Source organism: Moschus berezovskii, chromosome 15 (genome assembly GCF_049115385.1).
Source record: "Moschus berezovskii isolate FMDL1 chromosome 15, NW_MosBer_1.0, whole genome shotgun sequence".
NCBI classification, from domain to species: Eukaryota; Metazoa; Chordata; class Mammalia; order Artiodactyla; family Moschidae; genus Moschus; species Moschus berezovskii.
The window spans coordinates 18,080,545-18,106,388 of record NC_142474.1 but is presented as its reverse complement, the minus strand read 5'-3'; the positions used below and the strand labels follow the sequence as shown (position 1 = coordinate 18,106,388).

Sequence of the window (25,844 nt, the reverse complement as noted above, 5' to 3'; positions counted from 1 at the left end):
AGGTTACAGGAAGTGATACAGGCAAGGCTCTGAGGAAAGCGGCTGACATGCATTTGGAAAATGATAGATGGTCGGGTTAGAGGATACAGGCTGAGGGCAGCATGGCCCAAGCTGCAATAGATATCTGCCCAGGGAAGGGAAAATTGGCCCACAGTTGGTTAGGAGACTAGCTCTTGAGAAGGTGGGGCCAAACTGGGATGTGATGGGCCAGGCTGACAAAGGGGAAGTCTTTCCTGGTAGCAGGCACTGCTGAACAGAGGTCTGGAGACATGACACCCACGGGCTGTCGTGGTGGCTGAAGCCTGGGTGTGCACTGGCAGTTGAGGCTGGAGAAACTGTGTGAGTCATATCACAGGGGACCCTTGTTACTGGGCCATGGAGTTTGAGCTTCAGCCTATGGTCACTGTGAAGCCAGTGAGGGGTAAGGAGGCATGACTTGAAGGAGCCTGGCTGCTGTGACCTTCCTGACAGGTGATGGCATCCAGGTCCAGGGCTGAGACAGCAGTGATGGACATAAACAGGCAGATTTGAGAGCTGGCTCAGAGAGGGAACCACCAGATTTGGCTACAGGAGAGGGGACTTTTGAAGCATGAGAAGGGGAGCAGGGGCACTTCAGTGTCCAGCTCAGGTGCTGGGGGCTGCCACTGGGATGGGGACATGGAAGGGACAAGTCTGCCAGGGGAGATCTGGAATTCAGGTCACATGTGTTGAGTCTCAGGTGCCGGGTGGACATGTAAGGGCAGGCGGCCCGGAGGTGATGCATCCTCAGGGCTACTGGTCATTCACTCACTCATTCAGTTATGTGTTCATCCACCCAGTGTACACTCAATAACCACCTCCTGTGATCAGGGACCGTATCAGACTCAGGATATTGAAATGGACAGGACCCGGCCCCAGTTCTCCAGGGAAAAAACAGACAGTAAGCAAAATAAATGAACAAGTGCTCTTGAAGATGATAAGCCTCGGTGACATGGGAGTGGGGAGGGAGGAAGGGGAGGCCTCTCTAAGGAGGTGGCATTTGGGCTGAGCCCTGAATGAAGGAAGGGAGGAGCCACGTGAGGATCTGGGGCAGAGCACTCCTGGTGGAGGGAACCGGGTGGGAGGGGCTGTGGGGTGAGAATGGGCAGGAAGGAGTTTCCTGACCTCCCCGAAAAGAGCCGGGAACTCAGGGACAGGGACTCCTCTGGTGGTCTAGGAGTTAAGACTATGGGGGGGCACAGTTCGAAGTGGCCAAAAAAACTCCAAAAACCCTCAGGGACAAGGGTAGGATGGCACTTGGAGCTGGGAGTCATCAGGGCAGAATGCCTGATTAAAATTCTGAGGGGGACCAGGTACGAAATGGGAGAGGGGGTCTGAATGGGGAACACTGAGCCTGAGGAGGCCTGGAAGTGAGAAGAGCTCAACTTAGCACCCTGATCCCCAGCCTGGGTAGGTCTCCCTTCACTAAACCTCCTCCTCTGTTAGATGGAGGCACTAATCCTTGTTCCCAGAGAAGGGGGCTGCTGAGCTGTGAAGGACTGTACATTTAGGGGGTGCCCTGGTGACGCGGAAGCCCAGGCCATCTGGCTAAGCTGGGGAAGCAGGGCTGGTCTGGATTTCTATTCTTGTTCCTGCCCCCAGGTCTCCAGAGATGGAGACCCCAGAGAGCCCTTGGGGAGAAAGCCCAGCTTGGCGTGCCTGGTGGGACCAGTCTGGGTGGGCCGACTGCTGTGAGCATTGACCGGGTCCCATCTCCAGCCTCAGACAAGACTCCAGCCCCTTTAAGGAGCTGGGGAGCGAAGTGAGAGGGGAAAACCAGCACAGAAGAGAGACAGAAACAGGAGATAGGCTTCATTTTGCCAAGAGCTACCACGTGCCTGCACCCTTCGGGGCACTTTAAATGTGCCATCTTGAATTTCAGCATGGTTGGAGTCTCCATTGTTCAGATAAGGAACCAACAGTCAGAGGGGGAGGTGACCTGCCCAAAGTTGCACAGTGAATGGGTGCATTCCAACCCTGACCTGTCTCTCCACCAGCTCTGGGCCCTGCACACACACAGGGACAGATGACTTTGGTGGTACACACCTCTGTCCCCCCATGCCACGCTGGTCTTCTCTCTGTTTCCCTAAACCTGTGATTCTTTCTCTAACCCCAGGACCTTTGCACACACTGTCCTCTGCCTGAAACACACACATACATACACGCACCTTATCCTGTCAATTCCTACTCACCCTTCAGACTTCAGATTGAACCTCACTTTCTCCAGAAAGCTTTGTTACACTTTCTCTCTTTTTAAATGCGCTCTGTGATCCACCTGTTCCTTCTCTGCAGGTCTGTCAGTGTTCAACCATCTCTGTAGTTGTGTTTATGATCTCTCTCCCTGAGAGACTCTAAGGGCAGGGACCCGGTTTCTCCTGGTGCCCATGGGGCCTGATGCAGAACAGAGCTCCAGAGCTGTGGGGAAGCGAGGCTGTAGGGGTACAGAGGAGCCCTGTCCCTGCTGGTCCCACTGGACACCTTCACCCATCCTCCTCATGAGACAGACACGAGGCCCCCGTCTCCTCCGGGGCGTGACGTCAGTCATTAAGTGGCTTCTGAGATGAGCTGGGATTGCGTGGGTTCTGAGGTGTGTGTGTGTGCACGTGGCCCTAGGTATACACACACGTGTGCACATGAACCTCCGTGAGTAATTCCAGTGGGGCTTCCGAACACCGTCTCCATGGAGAGGCCGCCCCCGCCACCCCAGCCCCAGGTGGCTTGCCTCTGCCGCCCTAGCTGGCTCCCTTCCGGGCTTCTCCATGACCCAGATTCGACCCGCCTCGCCTCCCACATCCGCAGGGGTCTCACTTCTGAACGCTCGGGGTTCAAGGGCCTCTCCCCAGACGCGCCTCTCATTCAGGACCAGCCGCGCTCCTGGAAACCACGTGGAGCTTGGGCGCTGGCATGCGACTGCCTGGGCTGGACCCTCTTCCTCCACCCCGATGAATGGCCAAAAAATGATGCCGGCGCACCCGAGGGACCCAGTCATGGGACCCTCAGGATCTGTCCTCCTCTGCACACTCTGCATCGCTCCTCCTGCCCTTCTGACCCCTCACGGTAAGCCGCTCAACCAACACACACTGACACACTCAGACACCCACTGTCTTACACTCTCACTTGCAGCGCCAGCTGCACACCCACTTAGGCACCTGCCGTTCCTCTACTCAGAATATCCTTTCCCTAAGTATCCACAGGCTCTCCCCTGCTGTTGCCCAAACACTGCTTTTCCAGAAAGCCTGTCCTGACCACGCATCACGCCCATTCTTCTTCACCATCTCTGATTAGTTTCCAAGAAGCTATCGTTACCTGAGTTACACTATGTACATTTCTCTGTTATTTGCCCATCTGTACCCCCACTCCTGCCCCAGGATATAAGGTCTAAGAGGACAAGAACTTGGTCTGTACTGCTGAACCCCAAAGGTTCGATGGCCTGGCGCTTAGTAGGTGCTCAGTCAGTATCTAATGAGCTGACTCATTAGAGAAGACCCGTGTGCTGGGAAAGATTGAAGGCAGGAGAAGGCGACGACAGAGGACAAGATGGTTGGATGGCATCCCTGACTCAATGGACATGAGTTTGAGCAAACTCTGGGATGTGGTGAAGGACAGGGAAGCCTGGCGTGCTACAGTGCATGGGGTTGCAAGGAGTCGGACACAACTGAGTGACTGAACAACAGCCAGTATCAGTTAAAGGGACAAAAGAGTGAGCCTATAGCTCCTGGGCCAGAGCCTGGCCCCTGGTGATCGGGACTGTATCTCTCATAGCTGATGCTATTCTTCACTCTGAGTGAGTGTTGTTGGTCAGCTCTGTGCTGGGCATTTCCACACACCTTACTGCCTGTGACCCTCACAGTCAGTCCAGGGAGGGAAGCACAGATGTCATTATCCCCACTTCCGAGAGGAGGTAGTGAGGCTTCTCGAGTTGCTGTTGGAGTTGGAGCCCAGGCCTGCACAGTGCCAGCTCCAAGCCAGTGCTTCCTGCCAACCCCAAGGTCACCACCTGCAAATGCAGCAGTCTTGGGAGCCCCATTGGTGTAGCATCCTGGCAGCGGGCACTGCAGCCCACCGAGGAAGGCGGTGGCTCTGTGTCGAGGAGAAAGGTGGGCCCCGGAAACGGGAGCCCCAAATTCTGGTCCTCGGTTGACCTCCTCATCGCCAGGTGACCTTGGGTCAGCATCTGCCCCTTGGCATCTCGGGAGGTCACTCGGCCCACTTGAGACCTCTTTTGTGTTTAAGAGAATGACCAGAAAGTGTGGGGTCAGGGGCCTCCCAGCTTTAACCCCTTCCTCCAGCGTGCACACATGTGCACGCACACACACACACACACTCATTCACACACACCCCAGGACCCCACGAGGGGTAGGAACTTCAGCTTGAAAAACACTGACACGGAAAGTGGAACAGTGAGAAACTTAAACTGTTGTCCCCACAGCACGCATTCACCTGACTCTGACTACAGTCCCCCAGCACGGAACCCTGGGCCAGCCCGTGCTGGGGACCCAGCGAGGCCCCCAGCATGTGAGGGACACAGACGGCACTCCCTCCCTCCCTTCCACTTTCTTTGGGTTTATTCTGATGTTCTCTCCTCACTTCTTGAGTTGGATGCTTATATTATTTTGCAGTCTTATTTTTCCTTTTCTAATGTTAAGAGCTTAAGCCAGTGCATGTCTTTCTAGGTACTGCTTTAGCTGCATCCCACAAATTTGATATATTGTATTTTCATTATCACTCTGTTCTGAATACTTTCTCATTTCCCTTTTGGCTTCTTCCTCAATGCATGTGTTATTTGGAAGTATGTATTTAAAAGTTTTCAAATATGCAGGTGATTTTAAGTTATCTTTTGTTACTGCTTTGTGGGTTTTTTTTTTTTTAATGTGTGTATGATACTGTTTCTTTGGTACTTGTTAAGACTTGTAGAACTTCCCTGGCAGTCCAGTGGTTAAGACTGCTTTTCCAATGCAGTGGGCATGAGTTTGATCCCCGGTCAGGAAACTAAGATCCCATATGCCTGCTGCTGCTGCTGCTGCTAAGTCGCTTCAGTCATGTCCGACTCTGTGCGACCCCACAGACGTAAGCCCACCAGGCTCCCCCGTCCCTGGGATTCTCCAGGCAAGAACAGCTTAAGCGGGGGAAAAAAAAGGAGACTTGCTTTATGGCCTAAAACATGGCTGAGTTTTGTAAATGTTGCATGTGTGTTTGAAAAGAATATGTGTTTTCTAATTATTGGGGTCAGAATTTTCTACATCTTCAGTAGCAGTTCTGGTGCTTCAGAGAACTGAGGGTTGTGGGAACCAAGAGGAGACTCCTGACACAGCCTATGTGTCTCAGCAAAAGCCTCCTGGAGGAGATGCTACTTAAAGATGTGTTAACCTGGTAGGCAAGACAGGAAGAGCATTCCATCTAGAGGAACAGCATGGGCAAAGAAGAGGAGGTAGGAATCACTTGCAGGAAAAAAAAGGAAACACCGATAGAACTTGCTAGGAATCCAGGAGAGATAAGAAGAATCTGGATGAGGTGGCAGGGTCAGGGAGTGATGTTTATAAGAGGACATATTGATCTTAAGATGGTGGGATGAGTCCAGTTGCAACTAACATAGCCATGTAGAAGCAGGAACTCTGAGAGTAATAGTACTAATTCCAGCTAACATCTATTGAGCTCTCACTACTTGCCCAACACTATGCTAAGAGTTCTGTGTAGATTCACTCATTTAATCCCCTCAACAGTTCAGTGAACTAGATACCATTATCATCTCCATTTTACAGATAAGAAAACAGAGACCAGAGAGGTTAAGTAACTTGCCCCAGGTCACACAGCTCCAAGTGGTGGAGCCAGAACTTGAAGTCAGCCAGGTACACTCTGACTGTAGCTCCCAAGCAATCTTAGCCACTGCACTGCTGTTTCCCAGGTATGATGGGGCTATAAGGGGATGACCTGCAGCCCACTGTTGCTGGTCTTGGATTACCTGAGATAGGATGGAGCTGAGGAGCACAGGCTGGACAAGATGAGGGTTTTATACTAAAAAAAAAAACAGGGTTCTGGGGCTTCTGTGGTGGTCCAGTGGTTAAGACTCTGTGCTTCTAATGCAGGAGGCCCAAGTTCGATCTCTGGAATTTCCATGTGCAGCCAAAAATAAAAAAGTAATAATATAAATAAATTTTAAAAATTAAAGTCTTATTATTATTAAAAACAAAACAAAGCAGGGTTCCATTGCTGACTACTTCCCAGCTCTGTAACTCTGGGCAAGTCACTTCTACTCAAAGAGCCTTGGGTTTTCTTATGTGTAGAATGGGCCTGCCTCACAGTGATCTGTAAGGATCCAATATGATCCTGTGTGCTTTGCAATCTTTAAAGTGCTCTGTGCATGTGTGTCATTGGACCGATTCAGGGAGAGCTTAGGATGTCAGGCCAAGGAAGCAGAGCTGCCTCTGTCAGTGGTGGAATGCCTTGGGTGGGCTTTGAGCTGGCGAAGGGCAGGAAATCCTGAGCCTGAAACTGAAAAAGACCACTCAGATCCTCCATCCAATCTGTCGATTCAGTAAATATTTGTAAAAGTTGAATGAGTTTCTACACTGAGCCAAGTTTCAGCTCGTGAGCAGATTCCAATGGGTTACATAGAGTGCCAATTTGAGGATTCAGCAAGGAAGTGAACTTTTGATTAGCCATGTCTGCCTCAGATGCAGGAAACAGCAGTGGTGGCAAGCTATAGGTCTGCCATTCAGGCTCTAGTCCAGAGGCTCTCAAGGGAATGGCCCTGCCCTCCAGGGACCTTTCTTTGTTGTTGTTACCACAGTAACTGTGCAGGCACTGCTAGCACTTAGAGGGCGGAAAACTGAGAATGTGCTGGTCAGCACCTCACAATGAAGAATTGTCCCACCTGCATCCCACGTGACTTTCAAATGTCCTACTAGTCATTCCAGGCTTCCCAGGTAAAGAACCCACTAGTGGTAGAGAACCCACCTACCAATTCAGGAGACCCAAGAGACACAGGTTCGATCCCTGGGTCGGGAAGATCTCCTGGAGGAGGGCATGGCAACTCACTCCAGTGTTCTTGGAGAATCCCATGGACAGAGGATCCTGGCAGACTACAGTCCATAGGGTTGCAAAGAGTTGGACACGACTGAACCGACTGAGCATGCACACATGCACTATTCATTCTAGCAGGCTAAAAAAATGTTTCTAATTCACTGAACCTGTCCCCTCACTATATTTCATATACATGCATGAAGTATTTTCTGCACAGTTTTAACATACCCTGAATTTTCCAGGAAGGTAACTATTACATCTACAAAGGAAATGATATACTTTGCCAGCTTATTCAGAACTTTGCCAAGAGTTGGTCGCCATTTGAGAAAAATTTCACCATCTCTAGCTTTTGGTACATGTAGTATTTGAGTAACTGATTCAATAGCACATTTCTCTCTGTCTGCATTCATCGCTGTCACTGATTATGTATGGGTAAGTGCCGGCATCCGATTCCTTCATTATGCCTTCTAGTGGAGTTGTGGCCCAGCATTTATGCTTCATAATATACTCTATTATAAATTACTTGCCTTTCACGTCTCCATTATATTTCAGTGAAGGCTTTGTATTTTTTTTTTTTTCTGGTCGCACCATGTGGCATGAGGGATCTAAGTTCTCTTAGTTCCCTGTGAGTGTGTGTGTGTGATGTTAATCAGTCGTGTCTGACTCTTTGCGATCCCCTGGATTGCAGTCCGCCAGGCTCTTCTGTCCCTGGGATTTCCCAGGAAAGAACACTGAAGTGAGTTGCCATTTTCACTCCAGGGAATTTTCCCAACCCAGAGATCAAAGCTGCACCCCCAACAGTGGAAGCACAAAGTCCTAACCGCTAGACCACCAGGGAAGTCCCTGCGTTTTGTTTAAATTATGTGTGTAGGTAGGCAATGTTATCTATGAATTCCATTACAAAATATTTGCTATAAAAATGGAAATTGGGGTCTGTTTGGTTTGGATGATGCTGAGAACCACTGCTGGAGCCCAGCTACATCCTTTCATGGGGAAACTGAGGTCCAGGAAGAGAAGAAGCTTGCCTGTGTTTATATAGCCTGTGGGAGGCAGAACTTGAAGCTCAGGCTTTAGGAAGATTTATCTCCCGTTAGAGTGGGGAAAACAGGGAGGCAGGAGATCAACGAAGTGCCTGAGGCAGAAGAATGGGAGTGAGAGGAGGGCTGGCTGGAGCAATGGAGATGAGGTGCAGAGTGGAGAGATGGCTTGGAGGCCAGGCAGGCGTGTGTCACAGGGCACTGCGCGGGGCAAGGGGAGCGGGGGCGGGGGCATGAGCTTTCAGTTCTCTCTTGAAGAATTCCTCCCTTTGCTGGAAAACCTGGCCATTTCTATCTGGGAATGCCAGAGGAAATCAGGCCACCCCACAGAGAGGCAAGACAGATCTCCTCCTGCCAACCGCCCCGAGAGCAACCAGAGACCCAAACCAGGCCCAGCCAATCGGGCAGCCTGAGGCCAAAACAGCTCCCACCCAATCCCGGGTGGCAGAGGCTTCTGTTCCCTGGGAAAATGATGCGTCTGTTCCGAGAAATCCAATATCCTACAATGAATCCAATTAGATTTCACAGGCACATGAAAACGCGATCCATCTCAAATGTCCTCTGCAAACCTCCAGCCACAGATAAATATTTCATTTCATTCCAAGTGGTCCCAGGCAGAAGATCAAGCAGCATCTAACCATCTCCCTGGTGGGTCCAGACAATCCTGGACAAGAAGGTGGTTTGAATGGAGAGATGGAGCCCTCAGTCTGGGCCACGTGCTGCTGCCTTAGCCCTCTGGTGACCTCAGACCCACCGCTTTTCCTTCTTGGGAACTGCACAGCTGCACTTGCAAAATAGACTTGCAGAACCTCCTCTCCTGCTTGTATCCTCCCCCACAGAGTGCTGACCAAGGTGCTGGAAACATGGGCAGTTTGTGTTTGTCATCAGACAAATGGTCAGTGAGTAGCTCCTGTGCCCAGCATTATGGTTAGTGGTAGGAAACACAGCTGTGAAGAAGACAGGCTGATCCTCACCCTTGCACAGTTCGTTATCAGGGAGGGAGAGGCAGAAATCATGGAAACCAACACCGCTTTTGCAGGAGCTAAGTTTTGCTAAGAATACCGGCAGGATGCTGTGTTGGAGCACCTACTATAGACTGAAAGGTCGGGGCAGGTCTCCCAGAGGCCAAGATCTGAATTGGGAAAAGGATTCCCAACAGGGGCTCAGCAAGTGCAAAGGCCCTGAGGTAGGGAACCCCTTGGTGAGTCTGAGGATCAGGAACACCACTGTGGCTGGAGCCAAGTGAGCAGTGGGGAGAGAGATGTGAGAAGACGCTGGACACAGTGCCAGGGCCGAGTAGGATGTCAGAGTCATGCTGCATCTCTGTTCAGCAGATGAACCGTGAGACTCTTCACTGCTGTGACTGAGCAGGGCCAGGAAGACTCGCTTTACCCCAGTGGGAAGAGCACCGAGTCAGTGCATTTCAGGTCCAGGTTCCCTGTTGGGGCTGTACTGATGAGAACAGGCTAGCAGAAAGAACTGCCCCTTACGCAAGATCTCTCTCGGCCTGGGAAGTTGTTTGGGGTTCACGTCTCAGCTTCACCACTTACCAGCTGGGCAAGTTACTTCACTTCTCTGGGCTTAGTTTTCCTCTGAAAAATGAGGTATGATCTCACCTTGCCTGCAGGACTGTTAAATGGGCTAATGTCTGTGCCCCGTGAATGAAATAGCTGGTGTTATTATGCCGTCATCATCATTACATGAACTCATTTACTCCTCCTAGTGAGCCATGGTTACCCCGTAGTCCCCGAGGGGCACCAAGATGGGTTGTAAGATGTTCCGCTGAGGGCACCATCCTTGGACACCCAGTTACATCTTATGTGGCAAAGGGGGAGTCTTAGGGGCAGGTGTGCTTCCCTGGTAGCTCAGTTGTTAAAGAATCCACCTGCAATGCAGAAGACCCAGGTTCGATTCCTGTGTTGGAAAGACCTCCTGGAGAAGGGAAGTCTACCCACCCCAGTATTCTGGCCTTAAGAATCCCCATAAACAGGAACCTGGCAGGCTACAGTCCATGGGGTTGCAAAGAGTCGGACGCTTTCTGAGCCACTTTCACTTTCAGGCTGCAACTGGCACATTGCTCCACTCCCCAAAAATGCTTCATTGATCAGCTCCTGTATCTTCCATCTCCTCTTCCAGTGCTCTGTTTCTGAAGGCTTCTCCAGAGAGACAGTGTATGAAGGGGTGGAGTGGAGTGAAGGATGCAGAGGAGATGGTAGGACATTCCCCTATGCAGAGGGCATGCATAGGTGATGCTCTGTGTATGAGATGTTGGCCTCCCCATGAGACAGCTCTGCTGGTGAGAACTGGCCTGCCTCCTAGGAGATGTTTACAAATGTTTGTTAAGTGAATAAATGAAAGAGATACAGAAATGAGCACATTGCCACCCAGCTTGTGAGGAGCCCCTGGCCCAGAGGGACCCTGACAGCTCATTCCAGAAGATGCAAGATGTTGCAGTAGCCTCATGCAAGAGCTCCTGGAGGGAGAGACAGCTAACCAGGCTGCAGGCCAGAGGGCTGGTGGGCAAGCAGATCAGGGAGCACCTCTGGAGGACTGACATGTGAGCCAGATCTGGGGGAGGAGGGCATTCAAGGCAGAGGGCACAGCACACACAACAGCCTGGAGGGAGTTTGTCCTGGAAGAGCAGATGGCGTGGGCTGGAGATATGACTGCAGAAGTGGGCAGTGGCAGAACTGCAAAGGGCCTTGAATGCTAGGGGAGCAGAGTAGCCAGGAAAGGGTCTCTGGTAAAGGGAGATGTGATTGGAGTCAGGAAGACATGTAGAGTCACTAAAAGCAAGGACTCTGGACTTAGATGGCCCAAGTTCAAGTCCCAGCCTTACTACCAACTGGCTCTGGGACCTTGGGCAGCTTCTCATCTGTCAAATGGAGGTGCTGATAATGGTTAAGTGCCACATGGGACCGTCGGAGGTTAAAATGAGTTAGAATATGTGCTAAAAGTGCTTGAAACAGAGTCCAGCCCATGGTGAGGCTGTTTAAGTGTTAGTTATTCTAAGTATTGCAAACACATGTGAGAGAGACAGGCCGTTTCTAAAAGACCACATGAGAAAGTCCATGAGGGGGTATAAGTTGGGAGGAACTTCCTGTTTGTTTTTTTAACACATCCTGGGCAAGTGCTATTTTCATAATGATGGTGGATGGGCTGGGAAGGTTAGATGGGACTGGGGAACGGTTGGACCAGAGCTGATGAGGGTCCAGTCATGCAGATGGTGTGGGGAATGGGAAAGGGCTAGATCAGGGTGTTAGATGCAGCCACCCTAGAACGGCCTGATGACCTGTTAAATGTGGAAGACAGGGAGAGGGTAGAGTGAGGGTACCCCAGAGTTGATACAGCCATATTGGGACATCTAGATCCAAATGGACATCAGTCCAGGGGCCTCCACGAATGGGGTACCAGGAAACATGCCAGGCTGGTCCCTGAGAAAAGGGCCCAAGGTAAGAACAGCCCATGGGGCCCAAGGAGGCTTCCTTGAAGGTTTGAGAAAAACAGCTGAAGCAAACTGTTGGTGTCCAGAGGGAGGCTGAGTCCCCTGGTGAAGGTCATGGGGGTCACTATTAGGAGCTGGATCCATAGTGAGGCACTCACCCCCTTGTCCTACCTGTTCAGCCCCTCATCTTGGCGAGGGATCGGGTGGCGGTGAAAGGTTCACGGCCAAAGTCATGTTGGATGAGTCGCCTCTGCACTAGAGGGCATAGATACCCTGTTTGTCTTGGTCTCAGAGTTGGAAGGGACGATGGAGCGACTGTTGGGGGAATGTAACTCACAGAAGGTTCTTGACCCTGGAACACCATCCCATCCCTGAGGGAGGAGGGGACAGGGCCAGATCCCCTTCACCCAGGGCAGTCAGCTGGAGGACACTGGAATCTCAGACTATGAGTCTTAGAGACCTCAAAGACTTCCTATTCCAGCCAAACCCCATATTGTGCAGATGGGGAAACGGAGGTCCAGAAGCCAACAGGGGCCAGTATGAGCTCACATCAGGGGTTAGGGGCTCAGCCAGGGCCAGACGCAGGCTCTGTACTCCAGCTTGCTAGAGAGGGGTTGGCGGTTGAGGGGGACAGTGGAAAGCCTTCAGGAGTCAGTAGTGTGTGAGCACATGTTAAGTTGCTTCAGTCGTGTTTGACTTTTTGTGACCCCATGGACTGTAGCCTGCCAGGCTTCTCCGTCCATGGGATTCCCCAGGCAAGAATACTGGAGTGGGTTGCCACGCCCTTCTCTAGGGGATCTTCCCAACCCAGGGATCAAACCCAGGTCTCCTTCACTGCAGGTGATTCTTTGCCATCTGAATCATCAAGGAAGCCCCATTCATTCATTTTCCAGGCTTTTATTATGCACCTGATGTATACCAGGCTCTGGGCGGTAGATCAAACTCAGTAGTGTCTTTACCCTCAAGGAGCTCACAAGATATAGGAGAGAGGAATCCAGATTTGCTGGAGGGGTGACTAAAGGACCACGTGCCCGGAGGGTCAGAGAAGTACTCCAGAGGAGACAGTATTCGGGCTGGGCCATTGAGATGAGCAGGAGTTTCCTGAGCAATCAGGGAGAGGGGTGCACTCCAGGCAGAGGAGACAGCAGGTGCAGAGACATGGACATCTGAAAGTATCGTGTTCGGGGCACCCCAAAGGGCCTTTTGTGTGTGCCTTCTGGGTGGAAGACAGGGATCGGGGTGCAGACAGCCTATGAATAAGGCCATGGGCCTTGATTTTTAACTTGGTTGGTGTTTTTCTGGAGATCCAGTGATAAGGATTGTAGGGAGATCTTTTGTAGGGTGATCCTAAGAAAGCCTCGTTGGGGTGAAGAATGGAAAAAAAGTCAGTCAGTAAAGGATTGCTACCTAGGCAGGTACTGCTGTGGACAGTGGGGGACCCTGGGAGACTGAGTAGAACACACATCTCAGAGTTACCAGCACCAGAGGGTTGAGGAGTCTGGGGGTTTTATTCCACCCACACCCCATCCGTTGTGAGTTGATGCTACTTCTGGGGACATCCGCTCCCAGATATGTCTTGCTTGCCTTGTGCATGGGCTGAGCTTGCTCCTATAGACAGAGTCACAGTCTTTGCAGGAGGCAGCCTTTGGTAGGTGGAGGTGAGTGCCCAGCAGATATGGGTGGGGCTCTGACAGCATCTCCAGCATGTCTCATCCTTCCATTATCTTCTGGGGAAAAGGGATCAGCAAAGTGTCTGTGCCGGGAAACCCAGCTCTTGGGTGCCACTTGCACAGCCCGGGCTCACCTTCCTACAGGCATCCAGTGCTGAGGCTCTGTCCACTTACCCCTGGGTCAGGTCATGCTGGCTCAGAAGCCTTCAGACCACCCCTCGGAGCTGCAGTTTATTATTTTTAATACAGTTTTGGGATAGATAATATACTCATCTTGGTCAGAATTCTTAAGACTAAATGCAATGTGATATCCTGCATGGATCCCGAAACAGACAAAGGACATTAATGGAAATGTTGAACTCCAGATAAAGCCTGGAATTTCATTACTCGTAATGTACCTATGTTAATTTCTTAGTTTTGACTAATGTACTATTGTTATGTAAAATGCTAACGTTAGGGAAAACTGGATGAGGGTTATACAGGAACTCTCTGAACACTCTTTGCAACCTGGATAATCTAAAATTATTCCAAAACAAAAGGCTTAATTTTTTTTTTTTAATTCTCAAAAAACATAGTAGAAAAGTCCCCCTCCTACCTTTTCCTCCATCCGCTCTGTTCCTAGAGTTTGGGGTACCCATCCACAGATAAGCAAATATGTCCCCTTTTCAGGTAGTCAATCAGTACACTTCTGTAGCACACGCCTTGGGGGCCCTGCCCCTGACTTCTCAACTCACTGTCTGGTTCATGCTGGAAGCACCTGCAACTCTCCAGCTGAGGGATTTCTTTCAGCTTGCACAGAAAGAGTGGAAGTACTGGGATTTTGTGCCCCCAGGCAGCCCTCTGCTGGGGCTTTAGGAAGTGGGGAGTAAGCACCCCTGTTCCCTTGGCCCTCTCCTAGGAGCGGAAATTCTGAGATGTGAGTTCTCCCTGCTCTGCAGGGTCCGTGGGGGCCTGCACTCAGTTGCTCACTGCACAGGAATGAGTCCTTGATTTTCTTTCCTTGCTTCCCGCCCCTCCACTGTGCTTCTTGGATCACCTTCCAGATAGACCTAAATCCTTGGCTAGGGGTCTCCTTCTGAGAGAAGCCAAGCTAAGACAGGCCCTTGCTGTTTCCATTACTGTTGCATTTTAAGGAGCTTTTAATCTCAGTGCTTAGAACTGCCTCATTCTTTCTCACAGCTACATACCATTCCTTAGTGTGCTAGATCATAATTTGCTTATTTAGTCTCCTGGTGGACATCTGACTTGTCTTCAGGCTTTTGCTAGTACAGCATTTTAAGAAGAACCCTGTGGGGAATTCCCTGGTGGTCCAACAGTGAGGGCTCTGTGCTTTCACTGCAGAGGGCTTGGGTTTGATCCCTAGTCGGGGAACTAAGATCCCACAAACTGCATGGTGTGGCCAAAAAAAAAGTAAGAACCCTGTGCACCCCCATTTCCCATGAATAAGCCTGGGCTGCTGGATAATTCCTGGAAGTGGTGTTGCTGGTGGCAGTGGCCTTTGGGGCCCTGCTCTGTTTTGATGGTGGATGGTCTATGGTCTAAGTCTAGGGCCACTGGAGTTCAACAAGGTCCCCATGATCTGGCCCCAGGGATCTGCCTTCCCACCCCCACTGCAAGGACAACTTGCTGTTTCCAACACTGCCTCCATCTCTCCCCTCTTGACTATGTTTAAGCCTATGCTTTTCCCTTCTGTGAAATGCTCTTTTCTACACTCTCCTCTGTTGAAATCTTTCTTGTCCTCAGAGATCTGGCTGAAATGCCACCTCTTCCAGGGAGCCTTCTGGCACCCCAGTGAGTATTAATGCCTCCTTTCACTCGACTGCACACTCTGGCTTTGACGCTTCTCGGAATTTATTTTTATGTGTTGTCTAACTGCCATGTGTATTTCTGCTTCCTGCACTTGGCCACATGCTCTGTAAGGGCTGGAACTGTCTGAGTCACAGAGCAGGCTCCATAAATGTTGAAGGAATTGAATTAAATGTGCTGGCAATTGCTGCATTCTGGCCATTTTGTTCTGTTGTTTGCCAACACGACCTTCCAGGATGGTCCCTCAGCGGGGCCCAAAATGAATCAGGCTGAGGCAGGTGAACTCTGGGACCCACATGCCCACAGCCAGGCCTCGGGAAGCTGGAGAACAGGGCAATGTGTCCCTTGGATGACCTTCCCCTAATAGACCTCTTCCAGGAGGCTCATGGTGAGCAGGCAGTTCAAGGGTGTGTCCCCTGATCCCAGCTTGGGGCTCCACGAGGTGGTGGCACAGGGGACATTGTTATCTGAAAGCTGAGAGATAGCTCAGTGAGGGGGATGAAGGGATAGGCTCTAGACCCAAACTGCCTGGGTTCAAATCCCAGCTCCATCATGTCCTACCTATGTGACCTTGGACAGTCACTTTTTCTGTGCCCTCTATAAAGTGGGACTAACAATAGGATGCTCTTCCAAGGGCTTACTTGAGGCTCTAACAAGACAATTCATATAAAGGGCTTGTGCATACATAAGAAACACCTGATAAATAAGCTTCAGAAAGGTCTTGAAAGGCTTTTGGGAGTTCCCATACCAAGCATGTACCAGAAACTTTTGTGGGTACTCTGCAGGCATGCTCTTGCTGAAGCTCCACACATGCCCTATAAGTGAAGTATCTTAATGTATTAAATTGTGGTAGGATACACATAAAATTTACCATTTTAATCATTTCAAACTGTGCAATTCAGTGGCATTAAGTCCATCTACTGTATTGTACAGCCTTCACCACTATTTTCTTTTGTCTATACCAGTCTTGATTGCCGCATACCGGCTTTCTCTTGTTGCAGAGCTTGGGGACTTCTCTAGTTGGCGGTGCAAGGGCTTCTTATTACAGAACACAGGCTCTAGAGCATGCAGGCTCAGTAGGTACAGCATGTGGGTTCAGTTGCCCCATGGCATGTGGGATCTAAATTCACTGACCAGGATTTGAATCTGTGTCCCCTGCATTGAAAGGCAAATTCTTAACCACTGGACCACCAGGGAAGTCCCCCTTCACCACTGTCTATTTTTAAAACTCTTTTATCACCTCTCAGAAAAATCTTGTACCTATTTAACAGTCATTCCCTGCTCCTCCTAGCCTCTGGCAACCACTAATTAATTTTTGTCTCTAGTAATTTACCCATTATAGATATTTCACATAAATGGAATCATACAATAGCTGGGCTTTTGTGTCTGGCTTCTTTAACTTAGTGTAGTGTTTTCAGGGTTCATCCATGCTGGAATATGTATCAGTACTTTGTTCTTTATATGGAGAAATAATATTCCATTGTAGCAAGTGAAGTGTCTTATCCATGCTTCCCAGGTGAAGAAACTGAAGCTTGGAGAGGCCAGGTGACCTGCATAAGGTCACACCGCTGGGAAGAGGTAGCGCCAGATTCAAACCCAAGTCAGATGAGATTTAACTCTCTTAGTACCTCATGGTGGACAAACGCTCTCTTAGCCAAATTAGTCCCATTTGGCACCTCACAAGGGCCCCACACAATTGGGATAATCATCTCCATTTTCCAGATGAGAAAATCAAGGTGGGAAAAGGAAGATGACTTGCCTGAGGCCACATAGTGAGTCTGCCAGAACTGAGTCCTGGGCTCCACCAACACAAGGAATGTTTTGACATGGTAGCCACGGGGGCTGTTGAGGTCCCTTTAGGCCCTTCTGGAGTAGGATGGGGAGAAGATGAGTTCTGCCTTTGCCTCCTTCTTAGTCCTATAGTTGTCCCAGTGTGACCTGGGGAGCTGTCCGTGGTGCTGACAGGCACCTGCTCTGCAGCTGTGACCAATTGTCCCCTGCCGTCCATTCCAGAGTGGTTTTTTGGTTTTTGTTCATCAGCAAAAAAAAGAAAACAAATCATTTCTGTTTACCAGCACCTCAGTCAGAGTGCTGACTGTAGGCTGAGCAGCAGGGCGCTGGGGCACAGCAAACCCAGAGTCAGACGACCTGAGCCCCTTGAAATGTCCACCTGCCATATGACCTTGGGAGAGTCCCAGCCTCTGCCTGAACCCAGTCAGCAAAGTGTATCATGAGGAGTTGGGACAAGATACAACAGATTCAGAGCTGAGCATTCCATAATTAGTGGGCTTCAGAGAGGCTTCTGTGGGCATTGCAAAGGGTGAGACCCCATCTTATCCCCCTTCAGTCCCCCCATGATCAACAACCACATGCAGCGATCTAGTTCCAGGCAGCACTCGCTGTCCCAGCTGCCTGTACTGGTGGAAATTGTCTCTATCTGCACTGTGTGTGTGGTAGCCACTAGCAAAAACATGGCCATTACACAGTGGAAATATAGCTAGTGAGACTGAGAAGCTGAATTTTCATTTTTATTTAATTCTTTTTAGGTTTAATTAAATGTCTAGAGCTGGTCTAGACAGTTGGGCTCTGGGGATACGTGGAAGGGAGAGGGCCACTCAGAAAGTGCCCACAGGCTAGGACACACCCAGCCATTGTTGGTTCTTGACCTCCAGAGTGCCCTGGACTAGGACTCAGAAGCCTGGGATCAAATCACAGCTATCACCAACATGCTGTGTGATCCAGGCCAAATCTCATTCCCTCTCTGAGCTTCTAAGTAGCTAAACATGGGTGGTGTCCAGCCCTGTCTGCTTGTGGGTGGGTCCTGTTGATAAGAATAGTGATAGTGGATACATGTAGGACACTCACCCTGCCAGGTGCTGTGCCAAGCCATCTGACTATATTATTAATAACTTCATTTACCTTTTCCAACAACCATTTTAGGATGCCAGACTCAGGGAGGTTCAGTAACCAGCTCAAGGTCACATAGCACCAGGCTTCAAACTTGGGGAGGCTGCCTCCAGAGCCCACATTCTCAGCCTCCATACTGCACTGCCTGCAGGGAGAGGACTATCCTCAATACTCCCTAGGGCATCTTAGGGAGTGGCTGGAGAAGGGCAACAAGGCTTGAAGTGCCAAGTGGTAGCCCCTTGGTGAAGCCTGGAGGAGGAGGGGAAGGGGAAGTCATGATAATCACCCTTTCATCTCCCCAACTTGGTATTTTCCTAGGTAAGGGTGGGCTGACCCTGATTCCCCTAGGATTGAGGGGGTCCTGGCTTGGGAAGTTGGGGCAGAAACTCAGATCTCATTTAATCCGTCTCAGCCACAGACACCTCTTCTTTTGCCTGTGTCCCCATGTTTCTTCTTGCATGGGGCAAGCATATGATTCACCATTTAAACCATGACACTTATGAGAATAAAACAGGGAGACTAGCCATCAGGGATTCAGGATAACAGCTAGAATCTGAGTAAACTGCAATGTATGTCACCCTCTTCATGCCTGAACATGTATGAGACCCATCTCTGTGCAGGGTTCTGCTTCAGACATAGAGAAACTCTCAGGACTGCCTACAATTCCTTAGGGTGGTGGCTCCCATCACTAGGGAACCCAGAGGAAGCCTTCCTCCTCTGCCTGTAAGGTCAGAGAGGACTTCCTGGTAGAGGAGGTATCTCTTCTGAGCTTCGAGGATATTAAATAGGGAAGGCAGTTAGGAACAGAGCATTTTTCAGAAAGGTTCTGGGGACTAGAAATAGACCAGCCTATGTGGGACACAGGCATGGAGAAGAAGCAGGAAAGGGGAGTGAGTTAAGCCAATAATCAACTCCCTTCTCACCCATTGGGCAGCTCAAGCTTTTTCCAGCTTTCCAGCTACCCTCCCTCTGAGGCTCTGTCTGTCCAACTACCTCATTTAACAACTGTGTATTGTACACCTACTATGTGATGACTCTGTCCTTCATGCCGGAGATACAGTTGAAAATGAAATAGCATGGTCCCCACCTCCTCCCCTCTCAGAGCCCACAGAGACTGGAGAGACAGATATTAATCAAGTACACAGGGAATCAAGCAGGATAGCTGGAAACCCTGGTGAGTGCTTTGAAGGAAATCAAGAAGGTCAAGGGAGAGGAGGGTCGGACAGAGGAACTATCTTGGACATAGGGGTCAGGGAAGGTCTCTGCAGAGGTGACACTTATGCAGAGATTTAAATCAACAGAAATAGCCGGTGTGTGAAGAGTTGGAAGGAAGAATTTCCAGTCAGAGGGAACAGCATGTGTAAAGGCCCTGTGGCAGGAAAGAGCTAGGGGTGCTGGAGAAATGCTGAATGAGGGGGCCAGTGTGGCTGAGTCAGGATGAGGAGGATGGGTTGTTTGGGGGGTTGTTGGTCTTTTGGGAGGGCTATGTCTGGTCTTAGTTGCAACATACAGGATCTTTCATTGCAGCACATGGACTCTCTAGCTGTGGTGCACGGGCTTAGTTGCCCCGTGGCATGTAGAATCTTCGCAGACCAGGGTCAAACCATGTCCCCTGCATTGGAAGGTGAATTCTTAACCACTGGACCATCAGGGAAGTTGGGGGATGGGGTTTTGCCCCAGGACGAGGGGAGAACTTGAAGGGAACTGGATGAAGTGATTCTATTCTATTTGGGATTTTGAAAGGATGACTCTGTTGTGATTCTTCCCCTGTAGTCCCTTTGTTCTGAGGCTCTAGGTTATTTCCTTCTACCTTTTCTGGTCTGCCACACAAAGTTGGGTGCCAAGTGGGGAGTGTGCTGGTGACCTCTGAAGCCCCTACTGAGAACAGGCGATTTAAATGGAGGATGGTCTCAAAGAGGCCTGGTTAGCAGTCCTGTCCCCACAGAGCTCCTCAACTCGAAATCTGTGCCCCTCACCTCAGAGGAGCTCAACATCCACATCCCGGGTCCTGAGTCCAGAGTTCACCACCAGGATGGGAGGCATAGGAATTCGGCTTTGAGCAGAGGGGACCTAAGGTGGGGACAGGGTCAGCCACATGTCCTGAACAGCTCCATCCAGGGGAACCTGCTGGAGTCATTGCCGGCTATCTTGTTGACCAAACAACAAGTTGATTGAATGTCATGCTTTCTAAACAATTGCTATGGACACAGACTTAGGCTGGAGATAATCCTGACCTTGAAACCATCGGGATAACAGATCCTTCATAGATGGGGAGGATCCTGGAACCTCAGCCTGGAATGTGGGCTTAGGAGTTGGACTGATTTGCACCAGACTCCGACCCCTACCAGCTATGGGGTCTAGAGCATGTGACTTTAGCCATCTGAATTCTTTGCAAACATGGATGTATTAATATTAGTCACCTATTTCTGTGTAAAAAAAAAAATGATATCAAAACCTGCAGTGGCTTTAAAAGCAACAAACATGTAGGGACTTCCCTGGTGGTCCAGTGGCTAAGACTCTGTGCTCCCAATACAGGGGAGGCAAGTTCGATCCCTGGTCAGGGAACTAGATCCCACATGCCACAACTAAGTGTTCCCATGCCACAAAAGATCCCGAATGCTGCAACTGAGACCTGGTGCAGCCAAATAAATAAATATTAAAACAAACCAAAAAATGTATTATAGCTCACACAGTATCTGAGAGTCAGAAACAGCCTCAGTGGCCCACAGTCTCTCAGGAGGTTGCAGTCTAGGTGTTTCCCGGGGCTGCAGCCATCTGAAGTCCTAACTGGCTAGAGGATCCACAGCCACTCAAGTGACTGGTAAATGAGAGCTGGCTGTCGGCAGGCTGCCTTAGTTCCTCCCTACATGGACCTTTCCTTAGGGCTGCTTGAGTGTCCCCACAACTTGCAACTGACAGCCCCCAGGGCCGGTGGTCCAAGAGAGCCAGAAAGAAGCTTCAATGTCTATTTTGACCTGCCTCAGAGGTTATGCTTGGTCATTTCCACAATATCTTGTCAGTTGCACAGTCAACCCTGCTAGGGTTGGGGTGGGTTGTACACAAGAACGTGAATAGCAGGTGGTGGGACCACTGGAGTGTATGCCGGAGGCTCACTACCACAGTGGGCTCATTATGCCCACCAAGAAGAGCTGCACTGAGGATTAAATGAGCTCACAGATGGGCTATCCTGCTATCCAGAAAGCATTCAAGAAAGGATCGCTTTGATGAGCTGGAGCTAAAAGCTCGCCACCCTGTAGCTGCCTCACTTTCTTCATCGCTTCTGAGCATCCCCAAGACCTTTTGCCACTCTGTTCAGTTAGCAGAAGCTTGATGAGTCTCCACTGAGTCCAGGCGCTGTGCTGGGTGCAAGTGACATTAAAGTGACAAAGACAGACCCTGTCCCTGCCATCTCAGGCTCCACGGGACATAAATCTGGATGATACAGAAGGAAGGGCTGGCAGGTGAGGGGCTGCTTTGGATGATAATCAGGGCCGGCTTCTCTGTGGAGGCAGCCTGTGCGCTGAAATTTGGATAAAGTGAAGGAGGAGTCATATGGTCAGAGGGGGACAGAGCATTTCAGGCACCAGTAAGGGCAAAAGTCCCAAGATGGGGGGTTAATGATTTTCGTCCAAGGAACAGAATGGAGGTCCAAGGGAGGGGGCAGGAAGTGAGGCCAGGAAAGCAAGACGAAGAATGAAAAGCGGACTTCCCTGGTGGTCTAGTGGTTAAGAATCCGTCCTCCAATGCAGGCGATGCAGGTTTGATCCCTGGTCAGGGGACTAAGATTCCACATGCCCCAGGGCAAGTAGGCTCACGTGCCACAACTAGAGAAGCCTGTATGCTGCAATGAACAGCCTGCATGCCTCAACTAAGACGTGATACAGCCGAATAAATAAATATATTAAAAAAAAAGAAGAGTAAAAGATAATCTTTGAGTTTAAGGGCAATGGGAGTTTAAATTGTCTGGGTGAGATCTGATAGGGGCCTGGCCATGGGCAGGGCAGTAGGAAGTGGTGGGATTTTTAAGGATTTGCTGTTGAATGGGATTGGGGTTGGGAGAAGGCAGTAAGAAAAAGATGAGTCAAGGATGATTCCAAGGTTTCTGACCTGAGCAAGCAGGAGAATGGAGTTGTCATGAGCTGAATTGGAGCGGACTGTCAGAGGAATGGGTCAGGGTAGGTGGGAGATCAGACATTCGATTTTGGACCTCCAGGGCAAGATGTCAAGGAGACAGTTAGAGATGTGAGTCTGGTGTCTGAGAGAGATTGGTTGGAAGATGTAAATTTAGGAGTTGTCAGATATAGGTGGTGTTTAAAGCCACAAGTCTGGATGAGATCAGCAGGAGAGGGAGAGTAGGGAGAAGCAGGGAGCAGTTCCTCCAGCATTTCGAGGTCAAAGGAGGGGAAGCCAGCCAGAGATAGAGATGTGGGAGGAGAACGGGATAGGTACCCAGAGATGAAGTCACAGTGTAACACAGCCTGCCTCTCCTGCCTCCACCCCTACCCCGGGCCACATCGAGGCACTGGAGGCCCCATAGAGCCCATCCTTCCCCTTCCACACATCACAGCCCTTCAGAGGCTGAACGCAGTGGCTGCATCCTCCATGGGCTTCCGTGAACATCCCCAGAATATCCAGCCATCATCCACACCATTTCCAGCCTTCCATCACTCAACTCACTCTCCCGTGCCCCACTCTGTCTGTCTCTCTCTTAATAACAGGACTCGGCACTAAACAGAACTATCCTCTCCCTTCATTTAGACTCTTTCTCTGTTAATGCGACCATAGACAAAACCAGTGTTTCAGGTAGCACCAAATTCAAAGATGTAGATAGGAAATAATAAGGAATCTGGGCTGCTTAAAGGGAGGGACTGTGAAAGGGAGATGGGAAATGTTGGAAAAGAGGTTTAGGTTTAGATCATGAAGGGCTTTTTAAATTTTTTCCCCTTTGGCCACATCATGTGGCATGTGGATCTTAGTCCCCCAACCAGGGATTGAACCCATGCCCCCTGCAATGGAAGTACAGCGTCTTAGCCACTGGACTGCCAGGGAAGTCCAGTAGAGGTCTTTCTTATTGCTACACCAAGGAGTTCCAACTGAGGAGGGAAGAGGATCCAGAGAAAGTTCTAAATTAGGGAAATGGCTCAATCAGATGAGTTTTGCTTCAGGAAGGGCCATGCTGGGCTCTGTTCTTGGCCTTGTCCCTCATTGGCTCTCCCATGCTAACTGGCTCCAGGGTGAGCTGGGATAGAGCAGGGAGGCCCCACTCTGCAGTTGGGGGTAGCGGCTGCAAACACAGAGGCGCCACAGAGCAGGGAGGGCTCTCAGGGAGGCAGCAGCTCTGCTGGTTCCTCCATGTTTCCAGGAGGGCAATGAGGCTTATATTAATGAGAGGTAATTATGGGCACCCGGATGGGCCTAAGTATAGCTCGGAGACAAAGGCAGCCAGCTGCTTCCCCTGCAAGGCCGAGGCCTGCCTATTTTAAGACTTCCCCAAGGTGAGGCTCCTGCCACCCCTGGGTGCTGGGTGACTGAGAGGTTGGCACCCAGTGTTCCAAGAATCCTGACCAAGAGAGCTCAGGGTGGATCCATGTGGCCAGACCACCCTCAGCAAACCCTCTATCTAATGCCTAGAGGTGGAAACTGAGAGGGACCCATCCAAGGTCGCAGCAAGTACAGAGCAGGGCCAGGATTTGAATCTGGGTGCAGTTGCCTGAATTTTCCACTAAGCTATGTGGCCTCCTACACTGGATGCCTTGGCCTGCCCCTAAGAAGCACAGTGAGGTGAGGACCAGAGCACTACTGGTATTTGTCAAGGGCCTAGAGGCTTCCTATCTGACATCATAATTAGTCCTCATCATAGTCTTGAAAAATGAAGACCCTCATACCCATGTTATAGAAGAGGAGACTGAGGCTTAGGAGGAATAATTAGATCACCAAATGACCAGCAGTAAGAAAAGAAAGAAGTAGAACCCAGTTACACTCTGGCTTTGGGTCAGATTCCCCAGGAAGTAGACTCTGAAGTTTTCCTGGGAAGTCTCTTGGGAACACCTGTGACAGCCGAGGGGCATAGGATGGGGCAGTGTGAAGACTTAGGTGGAGATGCAGTTACAACAAAGGCCTCGGCTAGTCCCAGGGGAAGCTCTGGAGCTGGGATGGCCCATTTGTTCTGAATGGGGCAGGAAGGCCAGACCTTGGTTCTATACACCCATCAGTGACTAGACACAGGCTGCCCCTGGGAAGGAGCATGACCTTGACTGAGGCATCGCCCTTTGGCAGAGAGCAAGTCCTAACAGGTACCTGGCCATGAACTGTCAACAGCCAGTGTCCTTGGCCGCTGGAGACGGGTGTGCCTCAGTTCTGAAGTGGGACTGAGGCTGGAGAAGCTGGTAGAAACTAGAGCATGCTGGGTCTTCTAGCCCTCCACTCTTCACTGAGGCATCTCCTCACCCTCTACTCCTTAGCTGGCGATCTAGCCCCAACACAGTCCTCTTCCTTTGCAGACCCTCTAGTGCAGGAGGAACAGTGGGGTTATGATTGAAGAGCCTTGGGTTCCAGGCTGGAGTGACCTTGCCATGAGGCCTTGTGCTGTCCCTTTTCCATGCTGACACTCTGTCTCACGGTTGCTTTAGCTCCAGCATGCCACATGGCTGGAGCCTAGAGTTAGCGGGCTCTCCTCAATGGCCTTGAACACCCGGCCAAGAGCCATGGGGATGGGACTTCCCTGGTGATCGAGTGGTTAAGAATCCACCTTGCAGTACAGGGGATGTGGGTTTGATCCCTGGTCAGGGAACTAAGATTCCACATGCAGTGGGGCTACTGAGCCCCAACTAGAAGGTCCACGTGCCACAGTGTAAGATCCTCTGTGACATAGTAAAGATCCTGTGCCCTGCAACTAAGACCTGATACAGCCAAGTCAATAAATAAATAAATAAATAAATAAATTTAACAACAACAAAAATCTTTTTAAAAAAAATAAAAAAGCTTCGGGGAACTACTGAAGTGGAAGGATGCTACTGCTTTGGCATTTTAGAAGTATCATTCCAGTTGTAGTTTGCAGCCTGGATTGCAGGGGTCTTAGAGTGAACGTAGAGAGACCAGGGAGGAGGCTGGTATGATTTTCCAGGTGAGCGGTGGGAGTGACATAGACAGAGGATACAGAGAGGGGATGGCATCCAAAACTATAACTGAGGTGGAGTCCCTGGGGCTATCACAGTTGGGGTTCCTCAGAAGCATGACCAAGATAAGGATTCAGGTGCAAGTACTTTATTTGGGAATAGGTGGCACAGTGTGGGAGGGGGGAGGTAAGACAGGGAAGGGAGGTGGCCAATGAAGCGTTATCAAGCAAGTGACCGCCCAACCGGAGCTCACTGAGGACTGTAGAGCCCACTCCTCTGTAGTCCCACCCAAAGGGGAAAGAGCCAGGGTATTTATACACCAACCACACAGAGTCAGTAGCTGAGAGCCGCAGCCAGAAGGCGCAGTGGAAGGGGGTTGTTAATTCTCCTGCAGTTCCTACCAGCCACATGTGAGCAGAGCGCACTCCAGCTGCTAGAGAAAGCCCCCGCTTCCTCCAGCAGAGATGCAGGCACTGACAGTTGGAAGTCAGCCTGTTGGACATCACAGTGAGATACGGGTGGGGTACCTACAGCCACTGCCGTAGTGACCAATTGGACATGAGTTCAGTAACAGGCTCTTATTGAAAGACACAGAAACTCAACTCAGACTTAAGCAAATATGCTCTTAACTCTCATATCTGAGATGTCAGGCAAGATCTTGACAAAGGAGTGCAGACTGACACTCAGATAGCAGCCTGAGGATGCCTCTTTCCCAAGAGTTCAGCCATAATCCCAGGGCTGACTCTCACTGGCTAACAAGGATCCTGTTTCTATCTCAGAGCCAATCAGTACTTGGGGATGCAGGACTCTGATTGGCCAGGCCTGG

The 25,844-nt window shown here is 50.3% G+C and overlaps 1 protein-coding gene across 1 annotated transcript in view; it reads left to right on the top strand.

Annotated features, from left to right (window-relative positions):
* Nucleotides 1-25,844, top strand: part of LOC148775347 (disks large-associated protein 4-like) — a 76,030-nt gene that overhangs the window by 25,792 nt on the left and 24,394 nt on the right. The window lies entirely within an intron of this gene.